Raw genomic sequence first — 25,491 nt, forward strand, 5'->3', positions numbered from 1 at the left:
CTGGAAATATAATGGGCAGGAGGGAGAGAGATGGAGATCTGCACTGCAGAGAGGCGGTAGCTGAGGAGCCTGGAGCCTCGAGGGAGTGCCCGTGCTTGAGTACAGAGAGGGAATATATATGCAACTGCACTGAACTGTGTGAAAGACATCTTACAAAGTAGGTATGGAACAAATGAAGAAGGATATGTAGAAGGCTGCAATCACTGTGGGATAGAGTTAAGCTGTTTTGATGCCTAAACTGTGCATTTCTATATTTCCAAAGATTTGTCTTATAAATATTTTTATTTGGGTATATAATTGATGAACACTTATTATCATCATTGTCATCATCTTAGCACTTGGGAACCTCAATCATGGGCCAGGATCCCATTGTGCTAGGCAATTTACAAATGTGGAACACAAAGATGGTCCCTATGCCAAAGAGCTTACAATCTGAGCTAGGCCAAATGAATGCTAGCGACTTCAGTTCTTCTGAAAGTACTTTGGTAACTTAAGGAGTGACCAAAGATGAAGCTGTAGAGAGCAACTTATGTATTTCAGATAAAACAGGAACAGTTCTACAAAGTTAATTCGCTCACATGGCTATTAGGAAAGTATTTAATTATTATTACAGTAAATGTCAAAAGATAGCCAGTCTTATATCACACATACAGGACCATCAAATATTTAAACAAGTAGTTTGCCCAAAATGTCTCTGTTTAACCACCAGCTGGAGCAGTATTAGATAAACTTAAAGAATCATTTTGTTGGCTGAAATAAAGAATAAAAGCTTTGCCTGAAAAGCCTTGATTCATACCAATTCCCTGTGCATCTTAAATGAGATGTAGAAATGTACTGATCTTTGAAAGCAGATGAGATTGCAGATTATTTATACACTAGCCCAATAATCTACATAGCAGAATTTACTACTACTCTATTTCAGTGGTATATCTTGGATTAAACAAAGTAATAACAGATGAATACATGGAGCAGAGATTTAGTCATGCACAGCAATACCCATTAGGGTTTTACTCTGGCCCCTGCAAAGTCACTTTGGAGTCGTAGTTCAAAGATTTTAGATTTAAAAGCTTGCAGTAAACCAGTTTACTTGGAGTTATCCATGCACCTCTGGATATTTCTATTTGCTACAATCTCTAAAGCCTCAAGTAGATGGTTAACCAGTTGGGATGCTGCAATCTAGGCTTCCTCTGAGGGGAGGATGGAGTACTCTATGCAACCACTCATCATCCGACATCAGGTGAAAACATTGTTTATTACTCTAAGGGAACTACCGACTAGAAGGGAGGAGATTTGAACTTGTGGTGCAATGTCTCTTTTGGTCTTCACCTGACTGTGATATTAACTTAATGTGATAAGTGACAACCTACATCTAGAAAAGCAATATGGAGTTATTATCTGATGCATAAATCCTCTGTTTACTTTCAGGTTTACAGTACTTAAAGGGCATATATGTTCAGTGATTGCATCCTGATAATACTTGTTTCAAAATCTTACAGTTGAGAGGTACCATACAGAATCACACACTATAAATTAAGACAATAGATAGAAGTTCAGATTGAGGCCCACACCACGTGCAGTAAGAGAAAATAAATACAAGACCAGAAGGATATAAGTGATTTTGCTGCAATAAGAATTGCAGCATGGGATTTGAGGAGAAAGTTACCCCATGTAAGAAGTACTGCTGTGGATTTGAAAAGAAGTAGATTAGCAAGATTTTTTTTCTCCCCACTCTTACCACAGCTTTTCATGTTTTTTCTCCCATATCGTCCTGCACCTTTACATGAAACAAGAAGGTATTATCAGCCAAGATTTTACCAAAGTGACAAGTGATTTTAGATATCTCAGTTTTTTGCATATCCAACTTGAAACATCACAAAGGGGCCTGATTTTCAGAACATACCAACCACTTGCCCTCCACAAATGAGGGTTCTAAATGAAGCAAATAAAATCACCAGTCACATTTGAAAATCTTGGCCATATAATAAGAATAAGATTTTGGACAAAATGATATTGTCATCCGGGCATTTCTCCATAGAAGAAGCAAGATCCACAATAGAATGGAAACTGAACGACCGTGAATCTAATATTTAAAAATCAATATGCACCCCACTTAAAATTGCTCTAATTACAGATGAAATAATATCATACTTCAATTAAGTGTCTCTGAACTCCAATGAATTTTTTGGAAACTTACAATTGATTCATTATTTCAATTGTGTGTTTACTATGTTTTCTTATGTATTCTTTAAAGGTTTTTTTTTCAAAGCTTTATACACCAAATTGTTTTTGAAACTTTAATGAAAACAATATATCACTTATGAAGAATTCTCACCCAAGATCTGGGAAATCTCACATCTCAATGATTGTTTAATTTGTCAAACTGTTCATTGAAAATTCAGCCCCTACGCATTTATCTCATACATCTTCCCTTTGAACATATCCAAGCAAAGGATGATAATAAGGGCTACATTGTAATCAAGGTGTTTTTTTTAAGCATATGCTGTAGCTGGTACATAGGTCAAGCAATCTCATTTTGGTTTCTTTCTGATCAGTGTTCTCAGACCTGGAATATAAATCAGGTTTTGTTAGTTGACATATTACTTTCTCCCCCTCCTTGTTTTCCTTCCAGATACTCTGCTCTGACTATCAAATACATTTTTGAGACATTTTACTTATAAGTAAAGCTTAGCTCACCATTCAAAATAACTTTTTAAATATTTAAATATCCCTTGGAAAGTTATTTTCGTTTAAAGAATCATTAAATCGTTATTATGATTTGAAAGTAATTATGTGGTTTGGAAGTTGGTTCTTGAGATAATTTGACTTGTTACTTTAAATATGAAGAGTTGATGGTTTTAAAAAGAGTTTTGGCCAATCAATAGTTTGTAGGCTCTAGGATGACATTATTCAGATCAAAGTCTAATAACCTATAAATGGTGAATAACTGTTCTTTAATGGGGAGATTCCTTACCCATACATAAGCCATGTATCGGGTATCAATTAAATTAGTAGAGTAGTTTGCTGAGGTTAGATCAGGCTTGAATTTGGAGGTAAGACATTAAAGACCAGAAAACTATCACCATGCATGCATTTTCTCTGCTGCCTCTACCCTGTTTTCATTACCTTGAGATTGTGAGCTTCATATGAAGAGGCCCTAAATCTAGTACAATACTAATTAATGAGATTTTAGTAAAAAACAGTTATCCCAGTTGTTGCTAGATTGCAGGACTGAGCTGTGAGGGCAAATCATATCCTCAGGGTGGTGGTATGGCTGCTGTTGGCCAATGGTATCCCTTCCTTGTTAGAAGAGCTACTCCTGGTTAAACAGAAGAGGGTTCTGAGTGAGGTCTGTACCCCTCTTGGTGGGTAGAGCTTACAGACACAGCAACTCAGTGGGTTTGAAATAGTGAAAGGCTTTTCCCCTCCTCTGTGTCATGCATGTAGATAAAAGGCAGGCACTAGAAAAAATGACCATTTTTTTTGTTACTGCTAAGCAAATCTTTGCAACATTCACACATCAGTCTGGTAGCTTTTATTATCTGAGTTGTTATTGCTTTCACATCCAGAGAAAAGTTGTTCAATATAGTTTAGATCCTTTGGAGCTATTAGCACGTGAATGAAAGGAGTTCAATTCATTCAAATAATAGATGGAAAATGGATACCAGTGTCCACAATTAATTTAAACAACAAACTGTTGTTTGACCAAAGGTACATTTTTAATGATCAACATAAAAGAGAGAATTTATAATCCAAAGATTTTCAAGGAATGGTAATTGCTCTCATATTGTTCATAGCATCAAACAAAACTGTTATTTCATTTCTTTGCACAGAGAGTAGAGTGCAAATTCCCTGGGGGAAAAAAACCAAACCAACCAACCAACCACAGAACCTGATAAGTGCCTGGAAAGATAAGAGCACACAACTGTTGTGGTTTATTCAAGTCATGTTAAACAAGATTTCACTGAGATAAGATCATGTCTGTAATAGAGTTGATTGACATTTTTTCTGCAAATGTTGAACAAAATGGAAATTTTAACTTCAATCAGTTTTTTTTGCAGAATTATTTTGTGATGAAACCAAAATCTAAACATATTAATCTCCTATTCTTCCCCCCCAACCCTTCCGCCTTTAAGCCACTTAATATTAAAAAAGACACTTATTCATTGGAGGGGAAAAACAACTGATTATAAATGTTGCTCATATATAGTCTCTCCTATCCTTCCTCCACTTCAGGTGCATTTTGAGCCTGACCTGGAAGTCACTTAAGTCAATGGAAAGACCTCCCAATGACGTCAGTGGATTTTGAAGCAGGCCCTAAATCATAAATGACTTTGAAGTGATTACTCATTGTCTTCTAGAGTAATTTTTCAGGCGTGGCACTTATTAAGATAAAGGAGAACTCCAGAGTACTGATGTATTCACTTTTTCTGATTGTTCAGCAAGCTGTTCAAAGTCACAGAAATTTTCTTCATCCAGGGGGACATAGTTTTAGATACATCTTCTAATCTGGAGCTATAGAATATTAAACAATATAGTTGCTAATTATAGTGATGATTTAAAAGAGTGTGAGAGATTATTTTAATTCTAATCCATTAGCATTATTTTTAATGTCTAGCTAAGCCTCAGGCCAAAAAATATCCAAATGGCCTACAGTTGAAACTGATGAGATATTGTTTCAGTATTTAGCCTATGTCATTAAAAAGAAATGAAGGCTGATGGAAGGCTATACAGGGAAACGTTCATTATCTTTTCTGTCAGTTTTCATTTTTACACCAGTGATAAATGGGTTGATGTGCTAGTAAATCAGAATAGTAGTGTTTCACACTCTACACAGTGTAAATGACTACAAAAGGCCTAGGGCAATGGAGAATTAGGGACCGCCTTTCCCCATGTATTTCAATATAAAAGATATACTGTATCTAAGACCGTTACAGATTCATAGTTCTTTAAATAAATAGTAAAAATACACTCCAGCTTTGTTATATAACTGTTGTGAAACCCTAACAATTCTGACTTTAATAGCTGGGATTGTTTTTTTTTTTTTCCCTCGTGCATTCTGCCATTCAGGAGGAACCTTCTTTCATCAGGTTTCAGAGTAACAGCCGTGTTAATCTGTATTCGTAAAAAGAAAAGGAGTACTTTTGTTTCATGGTCTCTGTGTGTATATAATGTCTTCTGCAGTTTCCACGATATGCTATGCATCCGATGAAGTGAGCTGTAGCTCACGAAAGCTCATGCTCAAATAAACTGGTTAGTCTCTAAGGTGCCACAAGTACTCCTTTTCTTTTTACTTCTTTCATCAGTATTTCTGCAGTCTTAGACTGAGATTCTCTCTCTCTCTCTCTCCTACGTAGTTATAATGTGACCATCACTCTGGTATCTGAGCATAGTAAATAAAACAATTCCTGTCTTTCTGATTCACATTGGCAGTATCCCTTGCCTTGCTCAGTCCTGGCAGATTATTATATATAAATTATGTACAAAAACGACATTAGAAGAACATTAAGGTTACAATTGTTACAATTAAGGGAACAATTAACTGAAAAGTTATGAAATGCCAGATTTGTGCATTGTTAATTTGCGTATTCATTATGAAAGATTTTAATTTCATGAGCACATACTATTTTTTCCACCAGACCCCATATTTCCAGTAAATCTGGCCCTGTATTTGATGTTCTAAAAACACTTGTTAGAAGAACCAAATACAGAAGTGAGCACTAGCTAGGCACATCTCATTTGTAACAATGACACTTCAGTTTTGTTAATTTTCCAACTGGCTCTCCTTAAAACATTTGAGCCTGAATCTTCCCTTGCTTATACTGGTGACAATCAGGAGTAATCCCAGTGTCTTCAGTGGGGTTACTCCAGTGAAAACCAGTGTGAGAGGAGAACCAGGACCATTACCTACTGATTTCGTTAACATTAAAGATAGTATGTTCAGTAGGGATTTGACTAAATATTATTCAAATATTTATTTCAAATAGTATGTGGGAATCTTACAAATTTATTCCCACAGTTGTATTCAGGCTACTGTGGTTATTTTACAGCATGATCAAGTGAAAACAGATAAGCATTTCAGTGCAAAGGTACAGGCTTATTTTGCTATGTAGAAAATGTATACAGAATAATCCTTGAAAGCAGTTGGATGTAAAATTCAAAAGCACTGCCTAAGGTAGGGAAACCATGAATTTTGTGAAGTTCATGAATTATTCCCACACCAGCCTAGCATGCTCTGAAATGTGAATGTGAGCAGCAGTACCAATACAATAATCAAGACAACTGCAGCTAAACAAAATGCTTTTAGACTCAGACAAGACAATTATGTCCGCTGTGCCACTTATAATTACATCTTTCATTGCATTGTGTCCACCCTCAAATTATTTTTGCAACTAAATTGATCATTTTTATACACAGTTGCATTTGAATAGTAGCCACCTCTCAGACTATAATCTGAGCAAAGCAATTCCCTCATCAGTCATAAAACAAGCCCTGAAATATAAGAGGCCACAAGAGAGACAATTCAAACCAATATACTGAGGAAACATATACATAAAACACAAAACCATACTGTATATATCCCCTTATGAAATACATACATTGTAGAGATAAACACACTAAATGATACAGCTGAGAAGACATCAATCACTTGAATTGTGGACACACCTGTGGAAAAGTGTGGAATTATAGGATGGCTCCTTTATAGAATCAGGTGCTAGACCTTTTTATAAAGATTCAGAATAATTACTGCTGGCTTATAATTGCAGTTGGATATTGTTACTTTCAACCTAGATATTAGAGGGACTGAAGTGTCTCTGGGTCCAAGGGAATTAGGACTGGAGACAAACGTGTCCTACAAGGAAATCCCTAGCAACAGCCAAGTGTTGGGAGAAAGCTTAGTCAGAAGTTTAAGATCTGTGTTTGTTGTCTAAGTTGTCACTATCACCAAAGAGGAGGGGATACAGTGTGTTTGTACCCTAAAAAGGGACTGTTTAAGAATGGTATTTTCCTACTTAGAATATCTGCTCACTATGTATATCTAATCATACCTACTGACTTCAATGACAAAGCAATATTTCAATAATTAGTGACAGACTCAACACAGCTATGGAAAGGTGAACTGGAATATATGCCATTTTTATATAATCATAAGAATTGTAAATTATGTTTAATCATTTTCTTGCTATTGTAGGGGGCCTTGGACACCAGTGCACCTCTGTCCCTTCCTTCTCTGCATGTGTCACATAATAGTCTAATAGCCTGTGGGCTGTAATACTTCAATGCAATATTGGTTGTTAGGTTTAGTGTGAGGGTGCTGGGTGGTGTTGGTGACCTGTAATATACAGGAAGTCGTACTAGTTGATCTGGCAGCCCTTCTGGCCTTAATCTCTATGACTCTTATGTTCTAACTGTATGAGGAAACTTATTTGCATCTGTGCAACCCTACTTGAATACAATAGGGTTCTGCAGATGTAATTCAGATTAGAATTTGACCTGTGGAATCGCTTACTGGTAATGATGCACAAGCCATGGAAAACCATTCAGTTCCTTGACTCTGATGTCGGGGTCACCTTTGCTCCTGTGCACAGTTACAAGACTCTGTGCAGGTATCTGATTTACACAATTATGGTCACTGCTTGTATGAATCACACACCAGTTGCACACAGATTGCATGAGCTGTTGCTTACCTAAATTATTTGGAAGTCTGACCATGATACATAAATAATGGACCCTTCTTATCTTTTAGAAGAATTACAGGAATAAAAGGTGGTGTCTACAATTTTCTATTTGGCTACCTTAGTCTAATCAACCGCTTCATATTTTTAAATTGGTGTACAATTAATAATACAGTAAATATATCAGTAATAAAAACAACCAGAATAAGTAGAATTTGAGAATATTAGATTAACTGTAAACACTCAAGTTTCCCATCTATATTTCAAAAGAGAAAATAAAATCGTTTTTTTTCTTTTATATCTCTATTTATCCCCCTTATGTATCGTCCTCATCTTAAATTACAGAATTGCTCTATTATAAAAAAATAACATGATCTCATTCATGAAGAAAGTCTCTGTCTTGAAATTATTGAATTGCTGTTAATATTGACAGGTTCACCTATGGTTCTGTTTCCTTATTTAATTAAAATAGCATCCCAGCAATATTGAACAGGAAAAGATTGCTATTTTATTTACACAAGACAATCGTATGTCAGTCATCCAATGCTAAATATGAAAATTACACCAGGTCATAATAAAATAATAGAGTGGAGGCTCTGAAGCGGTAAAACCTATGAGCCTTTTGACTTAATCTAGTTCTTAGAGCTACGCAGATTGTTAGTGGTGGAACTGTCTGGTGGCTGTTCTGTGGCCTATGTGAAATGAGTTAGGGGCCTTCAGGCCAGTCTTTAGTACTCAGGAGGTGATACCAAATCATCACCATAGGAAGATGGCCTTCTTGACAGTATCAGAAGAAATGCCAAAGATTGAACAGAAACTCTAATACAGTTGCAATTCAGGATAGACAGTGTGCCAGGTCTGCACTTCCCTTTTCCTATGCTGTACTTGTTCTGTTGATATATCAGAGATTTCAGGCTCCCGGGCTGTCAGTATTTCACTTTTCACAAAAGCTAAATTCACTTTAAAAAAGTAACATACCTTGTCCTCAGCAAGTCAGAGTTCTTTATCCTGCAATATCTTCAACGAAACAGAGAACTTCATCCGGAGTGAAGAATGTAGTTATCTTGCTTAATTGATGAAAATGCAGGTGGCCTCTCCGTGAGCAGCACCCTAGCCCAGTGACAAAGATAAAAATAAAAAAAACTACAGCTACTCAACTCTGCCAAACCAAACCAAGTCTTTGCATTTTGAGTGCTTAAAGAAAAGTAAAAAGATAAGGACAGACAACAGACCAGAGCCCAGGCCTCTGAGCTGCATGAATCTAATAAAACTATCCTACTGGAAGAGAGCAACATTTTTTAATCTGAACTAGACTGACGACCATACCTTCTTATTATTGATATCTTTGTCAATAGACTATTAAAGAACCATGCACTTGGTCATTATTTCCAAGGTTACAGCCACTTATTGTCTTAAAAACAGTGATCTGGTTCCTAGCGCTGGAGAACAAAAGCTGTGTTTTTGACTTTTTTTCAAATCTTGACACATTTGATCAAGGGTGAAATTTTCCTCATTTCGGTAATTATTTTTCCCCAGTAAAATAGGATGAAATTGTACTGCGGAACCGACTACATATAGTTGTGAAATTCAGATCTGGATATAAACTTGTCCAAGGTTCATCCGTTCAATAGTGTATTTGTTATTCACAAGTATTCCCTGGATAGATTATGCCTAATAGGCTGAAACTGGGTTGTGTTTTGAATGGTTTCTTTAGGCTAGCCACTATTTGTTGTTGTAGTGGGATTGCTCACCTACTCAGTCACTTACTATTTTTGTTCCTCAAAATAGCTGTCTGAAACTTTCAAAGTAGAAAATAGTCTGTAAACTGTTTGGTACAAGGATTGTTGACTGCTCTGTGTTTGTACACTGCCTACCACAATGGGACTTCATTGATGTTTGGCCATTAGGCACTACCATAATAAGCATAATTAGTAATAGATAATGTAACTATGGCATGCATTTTCCTATTAATCCTTCTTGCTAAAATTTGTTTCACTTTCAGGATTCATAAACACTTTCATGTATACTCATCCATGTACTTGCAAACAACAAATAAAATCACATAAGGAATAATAGTGAGTCCCACAATTTTATTTTAGTTTTTTTCCTGAAATTATTTGCAAATCTTTTTTGTTTGTTTGTTTTTGTTTTTTTATTTACTGGTCTACCTGCTCTAGTATCATAAGCTGTATTTAAACCAGGTCCCTTGAGGTTAAGGGCTGCATAATCCATTACCAATTCCCTGAGCCAGTCATTCATCCTAAACTCTAGGTTTTTGTTGAATGTAGCAACGAAAAATAAATGAGTCAAATGAAGCTTTTAAAATGTCATCCTCTTCTCAAAACCATTGAAAATGTTATCTCTCCTCTACTGTTAGATTGAAACACTTCGTCTCTTACCCCTTCCTAATGATGTGTTCCATGTATAAAATGGTGTTCTCTAAACTGAACAATAGCATGATTTAGTGGATTCTGTCAAATTCTTAGTGCTCAAGAGGAATATTTAGGGGCTCTCTTTTCTAACAATGTATCAAAACATTCCAACAACACGTGGAAAGTGTTTTCAGGTCTTTTTAGACCTGAGCTTTCACCTTCAGTCAAGCCACTGTATATTTTTCAAGATAAATACTCCATGAATGGGTTCTTGTTGCTAAGAGCAATGGGTAGAAAGTGCCTCCATTTGCTAATACAGAGTGAGATCGTTAAGATGCCGAAAACTGCAGAGGCTACAAAATTTATTATAAACTGACCACAGGGGAGAACATAATAGCATGACAGTATGCTTTTTTCCCCATTCTTTTGAAAAAGCTACAGGGCTGTTACTAATGTGACTTGTTAATATATTTGAATTTTCTTCTGGCAAAACAGTTTACCAAAAACAAAAATCTATATCAGTGTGTTGGAAGAGAAAAAAAATATATAGTAGCTAATTTTAGTTGTTTTACCTTGCAGCTAGGATACATATTGTGACAAAGTTCCTGCTCTACCTTGGTGGGTCTTAGGCTCATTGGCAGATTTTCTCGTCTTGGAGCTTCACAGCAGCCCTCAGCTCGGCCGTTTTTCTGAATTCACAGTCCAGGTCGACTCCTCCTGTGTCTGACCAGGAGTTGGGAGGATTTGGGGGGAACCCAGGCCCGCCCTCTACTCCGGGTTCCAGCCCAGGGCCCTGTGGAATGCAGCTGTCTAGAGTGCCTCCTGGAACAGCTGTGTGACAGCTACAACTCCCTGGGCTACTTCCCCATGGCCTCCTCCCAACACCTTCTTTATCTTCACCATAGGACCTTCCTCCTGGTGTCTGATAATGCTTGTACACATCAGTCCTCCAGCAATCCACGTTCTCACTCTTAGCTCCTATAGCCTCTTGCTCCCAGCTCCTCACACACACAAACTGAAGTGAGCTCCTTTTTAAAACCCAGGTGCCCTGATTAGCCTGCCTTAATTGATTCTAGCAGCTTCTTGATTGGCTGCAGGTGTTCTAATCAGCCTATCTTAATTGTCTCCAGAAGGTTTTTGTTTTTTTTTTGAAACAGAAAAAAAAAATTATTGTGACAATTACAAGAATTACCAAAGAACCAAATCAAAGTATGCAACAAAACAACGCAAACAGAAGGTATAACACAGCAGCTTTCAGGAGGGAGAAGTGTTCAGGCTAGCCTGGGCCCAGAGCGGGGGGGCTTCCTCGACACTCGTGGTCTTCCACCCCCTCGAGTTACCCAGTGCCGCGCCCGGTATCACCGATTATCCCCCCCCTGAGAGTGCCCGGCAAGATGGGCACGGCTGCGGGGTGGGTGATTTGGGGGTGGGGGGGGGACACCCACGTATTATAGGACCCCTCCTAGATGACAGTGACGATGGTGTCCACAGCAGCAATGGCTGGGGCTGGTGTCTCTCGCTCTTCCCCTCCATCAAAAGGTCAGACGGAGGGAACCAGACGGGGTCACCGAGCAGAGAGCCCCGGACAGCGCCCACCGCTCTTCGAAGGTGTCAAGGGAGTCAGTGGACGCCGCCCAGAGAAACTCCGCTCGGATACGTGAATGTACTGAGGATCGGAAAAAGGCCCTACAATCGCAGGACGTTTCATGGGCCAACCTCTTCTCTCTGGTTTTGTAAATGGCTGTTTTAGCCAAGGCTAGGAGGAGGTTAACCAGGAGATCCCGCGATTTTGTGGGGCCACGGATGGGGAGTGTATAGATAAAGAGGTGGGGAGAAAAATGAAGCCAGAAGCGCAATAGAAGATTTGTGAGGAGCCGAAAAAGGGGCTGCAATCTGGCACACTCTAAATAGACATGCGCCAGGGTTTCCCTCACATTACAAAAGGACAAGTATCCGGGATGGAAGTAAACCGTGTCAAAAACACGCCCGTGCTCACAGCTCCGTGAAGGAGCCGCCAACTGATGTCCCCGACGGGCCTCGGGACCAGGGTGGAGTACAGGCTGGCCCACCGAGGTTGCTCACCCTCCAAAGGTAGCAGGAGGTCCCGCCACTTTGTGTCGGGGCGGGACACCAGGGTGTGGGAGTGAAGGGTGTGAAGCGTGAGTGTATACAAATATTTCCGTGATGCAAGTTGAAAACTGACCGGCTGCAGTTCATGCAGCCGGCTCGCTGTGAAAGGGTGAGGGGTTTGTCGGGATCGGCAGGGTAGGGGCCCAATGGAAAGGTCCGGTGGGCCTGGGGTAGAGGATGGGCGGGGTGCGCCCTCGCACAAGGTGCGGTTAACATAAGCCCGAGCAGCGGGGGTCAAGGCAGCCCTCACCTCCTGAAGTACGCGCCGGGGAGTACGGGGGCTGGAGAGCCCCATGCGCCGAGCGAGCGTCAGGGGATCCAGCCAGTCTCTCCGGTCGTAGTCCAGGAGGTCTCCGACCCTCTCCAGAAGGTTCCTGATTGTTCTGGAACCATCCCTGTTACTTTACCCAGGGAAAACGGACCTACTTAGACTGCTCTCCTGCTGCTGCCGCCCTCTGGCCTGGGCTTTCATTGCTTTTTGCCCCTGCTTTCGGCTTCCCCCCGACCGGGCCAGATGCTCTCCCCACTTTCTTTTCCTTTTGTTGTTTTTTTTTCTTTCTCTGCTGTTGCTAGAGTTTTGGCTGGCTGCCGGCTGGCTGTTAGCCCCCCCAGCCCGCCCTTGGAAGCTGCTGCCGCTCCAGTTGAAATCCCCCCCAAGAGAGGGGGGGCTTGCTGACCCACTCCCCGGAGTGGGGGAGTGGCGGGACAAGCAGCCCCCCAGACCCAGCCGCTTGCTGTTTGTTTGTGGACCTGTATTTGGCCGAGAGGAAGTTTTATCATCTGCTCCGGCATCCCTGGAATGTTGCAGCTGCAGAGAAAGCCCGGAATAGAGAGAAAGAGAAACAGCCGTCTACCGGAGGAACACCGCTCGGGGAACTTACAAATCGCCTGGAGGGGGGCCAAGACTGAGTAACTTTTGAACTGTGCTCTTGTGTGGGGGGAGGCCTTGACTGTGTCTTGACTGTGTTTGTAGGGACACAGGGGATGTGGCACGGAGCTGCCCCCCGATCCATCTGTGTCCTCCCAACCCCCACACTACGATCTTCCTCACTGCCCCCTCCATCGTCATTGCTGGCTGTTTAACATCTGCCTCTGGACTTAGCTGCTCGCCCTAATTCCACCAGAAGCACCAGCCAACCAAACAGGACTCTCTGGACAAGCGTACGGTGGTTCATGTGCCCCCCCGCCCCCCGAACTGCCCATCCCACAGCCTGTCCCTTTTTACCTGACCCCAACTCCTGATAACCACCTGCCACCGCCCCCACTGGGGCATCGGCAATGGAGGGCACCAGGGTGACCTCCGCCGCTGCCATGCCCACAGCCTCCCCAGACTCTAGGGGAGCCCCCGCAGCTGGCGGGAAAGGCCAGGGCAAGAAGAAGGGGAAGGGCCCCGCTAACACCACCAGGCCCTCCGTGGCAAGGGCCACCTCCACTGCTGCGGCCCCGCCACCGACCACGGCGTCTTTCCCCACTACCCCTTCCACCAGCTCTGCAGGTGTCCCTCCCTCACCCCCCAGGATGTATGTCCGGGCAGCGGCAGCCCCCCCACCTGCTGCCTCGTCATCTCTCCCGCCCACTGCCTCCGCCACCATCAATAGCTGCCGGGGCCCCTTTCGCACCGTGACAAGGAAGCACGGTGTCCGATGCCTCCTGGTGCCCACCTCGCCCCACGTGGAGACCTACGTGTGGGCGTTGGCGAGGGTGGTGGGGCCCTTGGCCATTGTGGCAGCCTCCAAAATGTATGGGAAGGTTGTCTTCTTCTTAGCATCGGAGGCTGCCGCCCAGGAGGCGGTGGAGAGGGGCCTGGCGGGGGGGTGTTTGTCCCCCTAGAGCCGCTAGAGGACCTGGGCGTCCGCCTGGTCCTGACCTCTGTCCCTCCTTTTCTTCCCAGTGCTGTCCTGTTACCCACCCTTTCCACCCTGGGGAAACACGTTTCTGTCATCAGCCCTCTCCTGTTGGGCTGCAAGGACCCCACCCTCCATCACATCTTTTCCTTCCGCCGGCAAGTGCAGCTTCTACTGCTGTCGGCGGCGCGTGATGGAGAGGCGCTCGAGGGGTCCTTCCTAGTCCCCCACCAGGGGGCCCGTTACCGGGTGTATTTCTCCATGGGGGAAGCCCGGTGCTACCTCTGCCAGGCATCAGGGCATGACTGGCAAGGGACTGCCCCTTAGCCCGGCAAGGAGGAGCACCTGGGATCCCTGAGACCCAGCAGGACATCATTGCCGACACCCCTGGCCACCCGATACCCGAACCCGCCCCCCCTCCTCTTTGGACCACCACTTCTCCCGCTCAGACCCAAGGGGCACCTCCCCTCCAACGCCCAGACGAGCGGGAGAGCCCCGCCCTCGCTGCTGACAATCTGGCGGGGCCTATGGAGGAGGCTGTGGTAGAGATACCACCAGGCATAGGAGAGAGCCTGCCCCAGGGAGAATCCTCCCTCCCTTATGCCGCCCCACCGTCCCCCTCAAGTCCCTGAGCCATCTCCTGTACCCCGTGACACGACCCTGCTAACCAGCCCCCAGATGATGCCGTGGAGGGCTGGGCCCTAGTCCAGGGGAAGCGAGGCAAGCGGAAGGCTCAAGCTCCACCTCTACTACCCGAGGTGGAGGCCCCCCGGAAGACCAGGAAGGGGGGCACCGATGCCGAACCTTCCGCTTTGCTCATGAGTGCGTCCCATCCACCGGTGTCAGCTGGGAAAGAAGTGGTAGCACCGGAGGGTAGTGTCTCCCCTCCGTGGGAGACCCTCCCCTCCGAGACCCTCGAGGAAGCCCCTCTTGTTCTGACACTACCCGTAGCCCCCGTGAACCCCGAGGCAACCGTCGTGGCAGGTGCCAGCGGGGAGAACCCCGGGGCGACGGAAAGTGTCCTCTCCTCCATGTTCAAGGAGATCGAGGCCCTAGATCTGACCCCAGTCACCCAGGGGGAGGATGACTTTTTGCCAGCAAACCTCAATTTGGACGACATCGCTCCACCCCTCTTTTCCCCATGCTCCCTCCCCCTAACTGCTGCTTCTGCTCCCACCTCCGAGGAGCCCTGGGACTCCTTCATCAACCCGGCCACTGATGGCATCCCGCTGACGACCACCGAGCCTGCTCAGGTGACAGCCAGCGCCATGAGGCCGGGGCACCTGTCGCCAGGGGCACCCCCCGTTGGTGCAGAACAATCGACTTCCATCCCGGGCGGGGGCCCAACAGAAGATAATCCACCTCCTGATGCTGTGGCCGCTAAATCCACCATAGAGCCTGTGCTGGTGTCACTGAGAGCTCCCTCCCCACCCCCTTAACCCTCGAGCCTGATCATGAGGCGCCACCATCCAGCTGCTTGCCTCCTGAAACCCAGAACCTCGCCTCTGCCGCTGCCCCTGCCCCTACCCCTATTCAGTCTACCTCCTGCGATGTTATCGCCGCCCCCAGAGCTGTCTCCTTCCCTTTTCCAACTGATGACCCCCAGGGAGCGGCCTTTGCGTTCTCCTGCCCCGACCCATTAGGGGCTGCTATTTTCCCTCCATCGCCCCCTATCGCCCCAGGGCTTGAGGCGGGTCTAGAAGCTCCAGCCCATCAGGCACCCCGTAGGGGGTCTGCACCCTGCCTGCCCATTTTAGTGGGCCATGGGGCTGCACCAAGGGCCCCACCAGGGAACAACCGGGAAATCGTAACCCCACCCCCCCCATGAGCTGCGAGGAGAGCTGCGGAAGTTTTTAGAGGATGTCCGTGGCTCCTGCAATAAGGTACAGCTTGCTCTCCAGCGATGGGGGGACTTTTTTCAAATCCTCCGGGCCACAAGGGCCCTCATGGGGGAAGATAAAGGGACGGGGAAGCAGGATGCCGCGGCCTACTGGCGGGTCCGCGTCTTCTGTAACCAATTACTCACCTACGGGACGGGTCAAGGACTGTTGCGCGGCCCGCTGGGGGATGCGAGCGTCCCTGTCAGTGAGGATCCCCCCCATCCCTCCCCATGACACTTCTCACCATCACAACATTGAACACCCGGGGTTGTAGGATGACTCTCCGCAGGTCCCAGGTGCTCTCCTTCCTTCGGGAGGGAGGGTACTCTGTGATTTTCCTGCAGGAGGAAAACCATACGGATCTGACCGCCGAAGACAGTTGGCGACTGGAGTGGGGGGACAGGGTCTACTTTAGCCATTCCACGGTTCGGCAGGCTGGAGTGGTGACCCTGTTCTCCCCCAACCTATGGCCCGAGGTGCAAGGGGTCGCCGAGGCTGTGCCGGGTCACCTGCTGCATCTCCGGGTCCGTATAGAGGGGCTCGTGGTTAACCTCGTTAACGTCTATGCCCCGACATCAGGCCCGGAGCGGCTGCAATTCTATCAACAGGAGTCTGCCTTCCTCGGCATCTTAGATTCTCACGAGTGGTTGGTCCTGGGAGGGGATTTTAATACCACTCTCGAGGAGCGAGACCGCTCGGGGACTGAGCAGAGCCCGGCGGCCGCGGACACCCTCCGGGAGATAGTTGAACATCACTCCCTAGTGGACATCTGGTGTGACCACCACCCAGATGACACTTCCACGTTCACCTTTGTCCAGGTGGAAGCCCATTGGTCAAGCCACTCCTGGTTGGACCGCATTTATGTATCACGCTTCCATCTCTCATGAGCCCACTCCTCCAGCATTCGGCTGGCCCCATTTTCTGACCATCACCTAGCCACTGTGACAGTCTCCCTCTGTGCGGAGAGGCCGGGGCCGGCCTATTGGCATTTTAACAACAGCCTGTTGGAGGATGAGGGCTTCGTGACGTCCTTCCGGGAATTCTGGCTGGCCTGGCGAGGGCAGTGGCGTGCCTTTCCCTCGGTGCGGCAATGGTGGGACCTGGGGAAGGTGCGCGCCAGGCTTTTCTGCTGCGACTACACCCGGGGCACCAGCAGACGGAGAAATGCTGTGATAGAGCAGTTGGAACGGGAAGTCTTAGAGCTGGAGAGGCGTCTGGCCGCCAGCCCCAAGGACCCGCTCCTCTGCGGAGCGTGCCGGGAGAAGCGGGAGGAACTCTGGGCCCTCAAGTACCATCGGGCCCGGGGCGCCTTTGTTCGATCCCGCATCCGCCTCCTTCGGGAGATGGATCGCAGCTCCCGCTTCTTCTATGCTCTGGAGAAAATGAGGGGGGCCAAGAAACACGTCACCTGCCTCCTGGCAGAAGACGGCACCCCCCTCACGGAACCCGCACAGATGTGCAGCAGGGCCCAAGCCTTCTATGCAAGTCTTTTCTTCCCGGATCCGACCAACCCTAGCGCTTGCAGAGTGCTTTGGGAGGAGCTCCCTACCGTCAGTGCGAGCGACCGAGACCGGCTAGAGTTGCGTCTCAATCTAGCCTAGTTCTCGGAAGCCCTCTGTCGTATGCCCACTAATAAGTCTCCAGGCATGGACGGGCTGACCGTGGAGTTCTACTGCGTGTTTTGGGATGTCCTCGGCCCAGACCTAGTCACCATTTGGACCGAGTCTCTGCAGAGCGGGGTCCTCCCTCTTTCATGCAGGCGAGCTGTGCTCGCCTTATTGCCGAAGAAGGGGGACCTCCGCAATTTACGAAATTGGCGTCCCGTCTTGCTCCTCAGCACGGACTACAAAATCGTAGTGAAAGCAATCTTGCTGCGGCTAGGGTCTGTGCTGGCGGATGTGATCTACCCAGACCAGACCTACACCATCCCGGACCACAGTATCTTTGATAACCTATTTCTGGTTCGGGACCTTTTGGAACTCGGGTGTAGAGACGGTCTGTCATTTGCTCTCCTGTCCCTAGATCAGGAGAAGGCGTTCGATAGGGTGGATCACGGGTAACTCCTGAGCACTCTGCGGGTGTTTGGCTTCGGACCCCAGTTTGTGGGTTTTCTCCGGGTGCTGTACGCTTCCACAGAGTGTCTGGTTAAGCTCAACTGGACCCTGACCGAACCGGTCAGCTTCGGGCGAGGAGTACGGCAGGTCCTGTCGGTGTACGCTGATGACGTGCTCCTCATGGTCCAGGACTCGCGCAACTTGGCGGGTGGAGGGTGGAGGCTTGCCAGGCCATCTATTCGGCAGCCTCCTCAGCCCGGGTCAACTGGGTCAAGAGCTCTGGCTTGACTGTAGGAGACTGGCGGCAGGCGAGCTCCCTCCCACCCATGCTTCAGACCATCCGGTGGAGCATGGGTCCGCTGCTCTACCTCGGCGTTTACCTTTCTGCCATGCATCCCTCTCCACCGGAGAACTGGGAAAATTTAGAGGGCGGGGTGATAGAGCGGCTCTGGAAATGGACGGGACTACTCCAATGTCTCTCCCTTCATGGGAGAGCACTGGTGCTTAATCAACTAGTCCTGTCCAAGCTCTGGTACCGGCTCAACACCCTGGTCCCGGCCCCAGGTTTCCTGACCAACCTCCGGACATCGATTCTGGGGTTCTTTTGATCAGGAATGCACTGGGCCCCTGTAGGGGTTCTTCATCTACCCCTGAAGGAAGGAGGACAGGGCCTGAAGTGTCTGCACGCTCAGGTCTGCATCTTCCGCCTCCAGGCCCTACAGAGGCTCCTTTATGGTGCAGGCAGTTCGGCGTGGAGCACACTGGCGCACGCCATCCTGCGCCGCATCTGAGGGCTCCAATATGACCGGCAGCTCTTTTATCTCTGTCTGGGAGGTCTTCTGCGAGACCTCTCCGGGCTGCCGGTCTTCTACCAGGACCTCCTCTGGACTTGGAAACTATTTTTAATGACCAGGTCCGTGGCGGCCACCGAGGGGGCAGATCTCCTCACGGAGCCCCTGCTACACAACCCTCAGCTCCGTGTGCAGGTGGCGGAGACCTGCTCGGTACGCCAGAGCTTGATCCTGGCAGAAGTCCCGAGAGTCGGAGACCTCCTGGACTACGACCGGGGAGACTGGCTGGATCCCCTGACGCTCGCTCGGCGCATGGGGCTCTCCAGAACTCGTACCCCCTGGCGCATACTTCAGGAGGTGAAGACCACTTTGCCGCCCCCTGCTAGAGCTTACCTCGATAGGGTCCTGCTCGAGGGCACACCCCGCCCACCCTCTACCCTAGGCCCGCCGGACCTTTTAATTGGATCCCTGCCCCATAGACCCAATTGACCCCTTCACCCTTTTACGGCGAGCCGGCTGCATGAACTGCAGCCGGTATGCTTCCAAACCGTGCCAAGGAAACATCTGTACATGCTCGTGCTCCACACCCTTCACGCCCTCACCCTAGTGTCCAACCCCAACACAAAGTGGCGAGACCTTCTGCCACCTTTGGAGGGTGAGCAGCCCCGGTCGGCCAGCCTATATTCCACCTTGGTTCCGAGGCCCGTCAGCGACATCAGTTGGTGGCTCCTTCACGGAGCTGTGAGCACGGGCATGTACTTGGCGTGGTTCAACCCCATCCCAGATACTTGTCCCTTTTGCGGTGTGAGGGAAACCCTGGCGCACACATATTTGGAGTGCGCCAGGCTGCAGCCCCTGTTTCGGCTCCTCACAAATCTTTTATTACGTTTTTGGTTGCATTTTTCCCCTTACCTTTTATTTATGCACTCCTGATCTGTGGCCTCACAAAGTCACGGGATCTCCTAGTTAACCTCCTCCTGGCCCTGGCTAAAATGGCCATCTATAAAACCAGAGAGAGGAGGTTGGCCGATGGAGTTTCCTGTGACTGTGGGGCCGTTTTCTGATCCTCGGTCCATTCACGTATCCGGGCAGAGTTCCTCTGAGCGGCGTCCACCGACTCCCTTGATGCTTTTGAGGAGCAGTGGGCGCTGTCCGAGGCTCTCTGCTTGGTGTCCCCATCTGGCTCCCTTTGTTTTGACCCTTTGATTGGGGGAGAGAGTAAGGGACCCCAGCCCCAGCCATTGCTGCTGTGGACACCACCACCTTAGAGGGGCCCTTTCACACGTGGGTGCAAGTGCCCCCCCCCGGGTTGTCCATCCCACAGCCTGCCCCTTTTGTTGGGCGCTTTCAGAAGAGGGAATTGTTGGTGGCACTTGGGCGTGGCGCCAGGTAACTCGAGGGGGTGGCAGACCTTGAGAGTCAATGAAGCCCTCTCGCTCTGGACCAACAGGTAACTCGGAAGGGCGGAAGACTACGAGAGTCAAGGAAGCCCCCTGCTCTGGGCCCAGGCAAGCTTGAACACTTCCCTCCCCTGAAGCTAATGAGAAAACTATTGTGATTGGTTGCTGTGTTACACATTGCATATGTTGTTGTTTTGTTTTGTAAGTGTGTTATGCAAATAAAAAAAAAATTACTCTCCTATAACCATCTGGCCCGACCCTGTCACAATATATACCCATTTTTTTCAGTGTTGGAGAAGATTAAAATTTGACTTGCTAAATTTGAACATTTACAGTAGGCTACAGGCTTGATTGTACTCTTGGGTACACATGTCATGCATTCCCATTTATCGGGATTGGGGGGAAGAAGTGCCACTGAATTTGACACGTGTGCAGTAGATATTTTAGCTTAGGATATTGAATTGAACCTTTCTGTACAAACAGCTGAAGTTTCAGTGGCTAAGTTCAGAATATGGGAATAACAGAGAATTTCAGATCTGCATTTGATGGAAAGATGAAATTGTTTCCTTTTAGCCTGACTCAACCACTGTATGGTTTTCTTTAAACTTTCTATATTATAATTTTCAGTGACAATATAATCAGATCGAACAGTTGTATTGATGCTAATTTATAAAACTACTTACTACATGCTATTTCATGTAGTGTATACTTTTGTGGCAAATCTTGAGTAGGTTGCAGACTAACATCTGTTGTAAGCAGAAATTCAAAAACACTAGTTTTCAATCAATTAGTAAAAAAAATGTAGTACATATACACTTCTCCAGAGAATTGCTGGGCCACATAATTCAACATGCACTTTTCCTTTCTGAGTCACAATGGAGCACAGACCATTAGGATGTCTTTTAAACTACTAAATAAAAGGAGTTCAGCATTGAAAAGAAAAAAAGGAAAACAAAATACCAAACATTTAAAAGCTGTAAATGTTTTCAGAATTATTATTTTTCCATCCAGTAAACACTCAAACTTTAGCCTGGGACCTTTCTGCTAAGCAGATGTCATTATTGGCATGGTTTGCTACTTCTCTCTAAAAGCCTCAGTGCATTTAAGACAAGATTCTGCCCTTTTAACTACAATAAGTGCATTAGTGGAAAAATGTGACACATATCTTCATGTTTAAAGGAAAACATTACCAGCACTGTGAATGGGTATATACTTCATGGACAGTGTTCAAACATATTTCTGTCCATATGTTTCCCTGCTGGTGTATTTCTCTCTATGCTCAGAACTGGCCTTACCATGAGGCGAACTGAGGCAACCACCTCCGTTAAATAGCTTGTTAAACCCTGGATTTGTGCTGGAAATGGCCCAACTTGATTATCATACACATTGTAAGGAGAGTGATCACTTTAGATAAGCTATTACCAGCAGGAGAGTGGGGTAGGGGGAGGTATTTTTTCATGCTTTGTGTGTATAAAAAGATCTTCTACTCTTTCCACAGTATGCATCCGATGAAGTGAGCTGTAGCTCACGAAAGCTTACGCTCAAATAAATTGGTTAGTCTCTAAGGTGCCACAAGTCCTCCTTTTCTTTTTGCGAATACAGACTAACACGGCTGTTACTCTGAAACCTTGAATCACGTAAGTATTTGTCCCCTCAGATATCAGTCAGCAAACAAACACAGGAGTCTGGTATAAGGAGGTGAATATCCCAAACCTGACCTGTTGAGTAACTGAAAAACACATAGATTAATCTGATCCCTTCTCTATTCTGTGCCTTCCAAGCAATATGAAATATCTTCAGATTGAACATCTTGATCATGTTAGACATCACAGTCTTTTTAGCCAGAATCCATCAACAGAGAGTCAAGAAAATTAAGCTGAAGCTTTATTAGCCCAGTCTTCCTAAGCTTGTTGTACATTGGTGTGATGTAAATTTGAATTGTGGAAATAAAATAGCAATCATATGTCATATTAATAATTGAATGGAACACACTAATTCAAGGAGTGTCACACGCCCAGTAGGAATAGATGAATATTCAGCCCAAGAGGACAATGTTGAAGGATGTTGTTGGCAGACTGGGAGAAGCATCAAGAAAACCAAATCTCTGTATAAGGATTGCAGTGAGGCGTGAGCTGCCTACGTGTTGTAGTAAAGGCTCTGTGGCCATCCTGTGCCTTGCCTGCAGATTGGGGTAGGGAAAATTCTGGGTCCCACATCTCCACAGATTTTCCTGAAGATTACTGGGGCTAGATGGGGTGATAGTCAGCATGTGTATACACTCCAAGAATATATGGGAAAATCCTGTCTCTGTGGTTCATGACCTCTTCTGGAGGTGAGGAGAGCCATGCACACTACTCAAGGGAGGTGGAGGAGCTAAGGTCATGGAAGGATGGGAGTATGGCAGTAGATTTGACTCTGTGCAAATCCACAGAATTAACCATGACTCAGAGAGGAGCAGTACAGAGGTAATGTGGTAGCCGCTATATCTTCAGGGCAGAAGTAGTGGTTATGGTAGTGTAGTTGTCGGGGGGTGGGGGGTGGGGGGAAAGAAAAATCCTTCCCCTCAGCACTATAGGGAACCCAAGCCTGTAACTCAGGTGTTATCTATTGCACTTCAAAAACTGGTTAAGCAAAACTATTAATAAATCAGACTCTTCATTTAAGTAACTTGTCAATTTTAAAATACATTTTTTGTTTCCTAAAATACCCCAAATACAGGCATTTCATACAGTAAAAAAATAACCTCTTACGATGTAGACAGGAAAGAAACACATCCCTCAACACCACTGATTTATATTAAACAGAAAGCCATAAAGCCCTTCAAGCCTGCATTTTCAGAAGTGACCTGCAAAATTATGAATGCAAATGGAGAAAATGACCCAACGGGAATTTGTTGTTTTGTGCCTGCAAGTGTCTATTTATATGTAAAATGCAGTTTTAAGTGAATGCAACATTCTAGTGACTATTTCAAAAATCAGGGCCCTAAGAGGTTGCAGAACATTTTTATGTGGAAGAAATACCAGTTTGATTAACAAGAAGTGGATATTTATTATGATAAAACCTTTTTGGCACAGGGTCAGATTCTGGGGAGGAACTGGAGACGAAGCCAACAGCTGTTGACAGATTCTAAGTATATGACCCAGACATGTTTTAGAATATATTATAAATAACCATTAACTGTTCATTTTTAAGAATGAAAAGGATCATTTTGAAGCGGCTCAGGGCATTCTGTTTTCCACTGATGGAGAGAAAAAGAGGAGGATATTGTCTTGCTTCAATAGAAAAGCAGTATGGCAAGCTTCTAACCAATTACTCCCTTGAGCGTTAGGCAGGCAGCCTGGTTAATAAGATCAGTGTTGTTATGTAGCCCCTATGAGACGTGGTCTGCATTTTGCGGTCTCCAGATTTATGGGTATGCTGCTGTGGTCAGCTGTAGTAGTTAGGGGTCACGCATTGGAGCAGCAGTAAGAAGCACTGTTGAGTAGATTGCTCCCAATCTCTTCTCAGCGCCACAAGATGGCCTCAGTACTCTTGGCTTGACTATTACCATTCTGCAGTACTGTCTGACAAGGCCAAAGCTTTGTCCTGAGGCATTGAGTTTCTTGCAGAGCTTGAGTGATCTTGGAATCACAAAGTTTGCTGTTGTGAAATGGATGAAGGTTGTTTTATTTTATTATCATGTTTGTTTGTTTTTTTTTAACTGTTAGTAACCTTTGTGCTGTGAAAGTTGGATTGGATATAAAATTACATCCACCTCCTGCTCATAATTTTTTTAAATAATTGTAACAATCATTAATGATGATGCCAGGAAGAGTTCAACATTTGATTAATATGGATATAGCTAACTGAGCAAAGATCAATGTTATCTTTTATTATGGGGTTTTTATGTTTATGTATTTAGTTATTCCATGTTTTTTTAAAAGAGTAATTGTTTCTACCATCTTAATGTGATTGTTGGTTAGTATGGGTCACTCAAAGATATCCACCCCATTTTATCTACCTCTAGCGCTTGAATGAAATTCAGTAAACTCCTGCCCCCTAGAGGTGAAGCAACCTGACCGTATTTAGCTCTGGACAGCATTATTAATATATTTTAAATATATTTATATCTATAGCACTGTAGCTTTTTTGAAAGTACCACAGTAATTATATCACAAGCTTTTTATGAGTCAGGGGGCCAGATCCTCAGCTGATAAGTCACAAGGAGTTACATGGATACATCAGCTGAAGATCTGGTCCAACGTACACACTCGTTCTTTTGTAATACCATGTTAGATTTCACGTAGTGTTTTCTAATGCTGCTTGTGCATGTGGCGTAAATCAAAGAAAGTACCACTAGGGGTCTTGTAAATCCTGTAAGCCGTATTTTTCTTGCAAAGAAAAAGCAACGTCTATTTATACAAAGGTTTTATAAAAAGATGGTATTTATTAAAGGACACATAGCAAAACAAAGAGGCAACATAGTGTAATGTCTTTCCCTAAAATGCATAGTTACACATATAGGTGTATTAGAAACATTGTTATATCTATTAATACAATTCAATGTCTTATACTATATAATAACTTTTTCTGTTCTTTTTTGTTGGGGTGAGGAAGGGTTAAATGTTCTGAATAATTTAGAGAGTTACATCTTCAGAAGAGATAATTGTGTGAAGGGAGCACAAAATACCCCAAAGAATCTGTTTTTCCCCTTGTAATAAATGGAAGAAAACTTTGAGGAATTTATTACCAAGAAGTTAGAAAGGTATCTTTAAAAAAATCCTTGGCCCTGTTTTAACATTTCTTGAATTAATTTTCTCAAGTTTCAGTGAAGTTTTGTTTTACATAATTATTATATACACCAAAGTACCCAATGGAATGTGAACGCTGTTACAAGGCCAGATTATGAAACCTTTACTGATGAGTATACGATGTTGCCAACTCTCAGAATTTATAAAATCATAGAAATGAAGGGCTGGAAGGGACCTTGACAGGTCATCTAGTCCATCACCCTGCACAGAGGCAGCACCAAATAGACCTAGACCATTCCTGACAGGTGTTTGTGAAACATGTACTTAAAAAAACCTCCAATGATGGGGATTCCACAACCCCCCTTGGAAGCCTATTCCAGAGCTTAACAACCCTTATAGTTAGAAAGCTTTTCCTAATATATAACATAAATCTCCCTTTCTGAAGATTAAACCCATTACTTCTTGTCCTACCTTCTGTGTACATGGAGAACAATTGATCACAGTCGTCTCTATAATGGCCCTTAACATATTTGAAGATTATCAGGTGCCTGCTCAGCCTTCTTTTCTCGTGATTAAACTAGCCCAGGGGTTTTTTTTAACTTTTCCTCGCAGGTCAG

Source organism: Chelonia mydas, chromosome 8 (assembly GCF_015237465.2).
Source record: "Chelonia mydas isolate rCheMyd1 chromosome 8, rCheMyd1.pri.v2, whole genome shotgun sequence".
Lineage (NCBI taxonomy): Eukaryota > Metazoa > Chordata > Testudines > Cheloniidae > Chelonia > Chelonia mydas.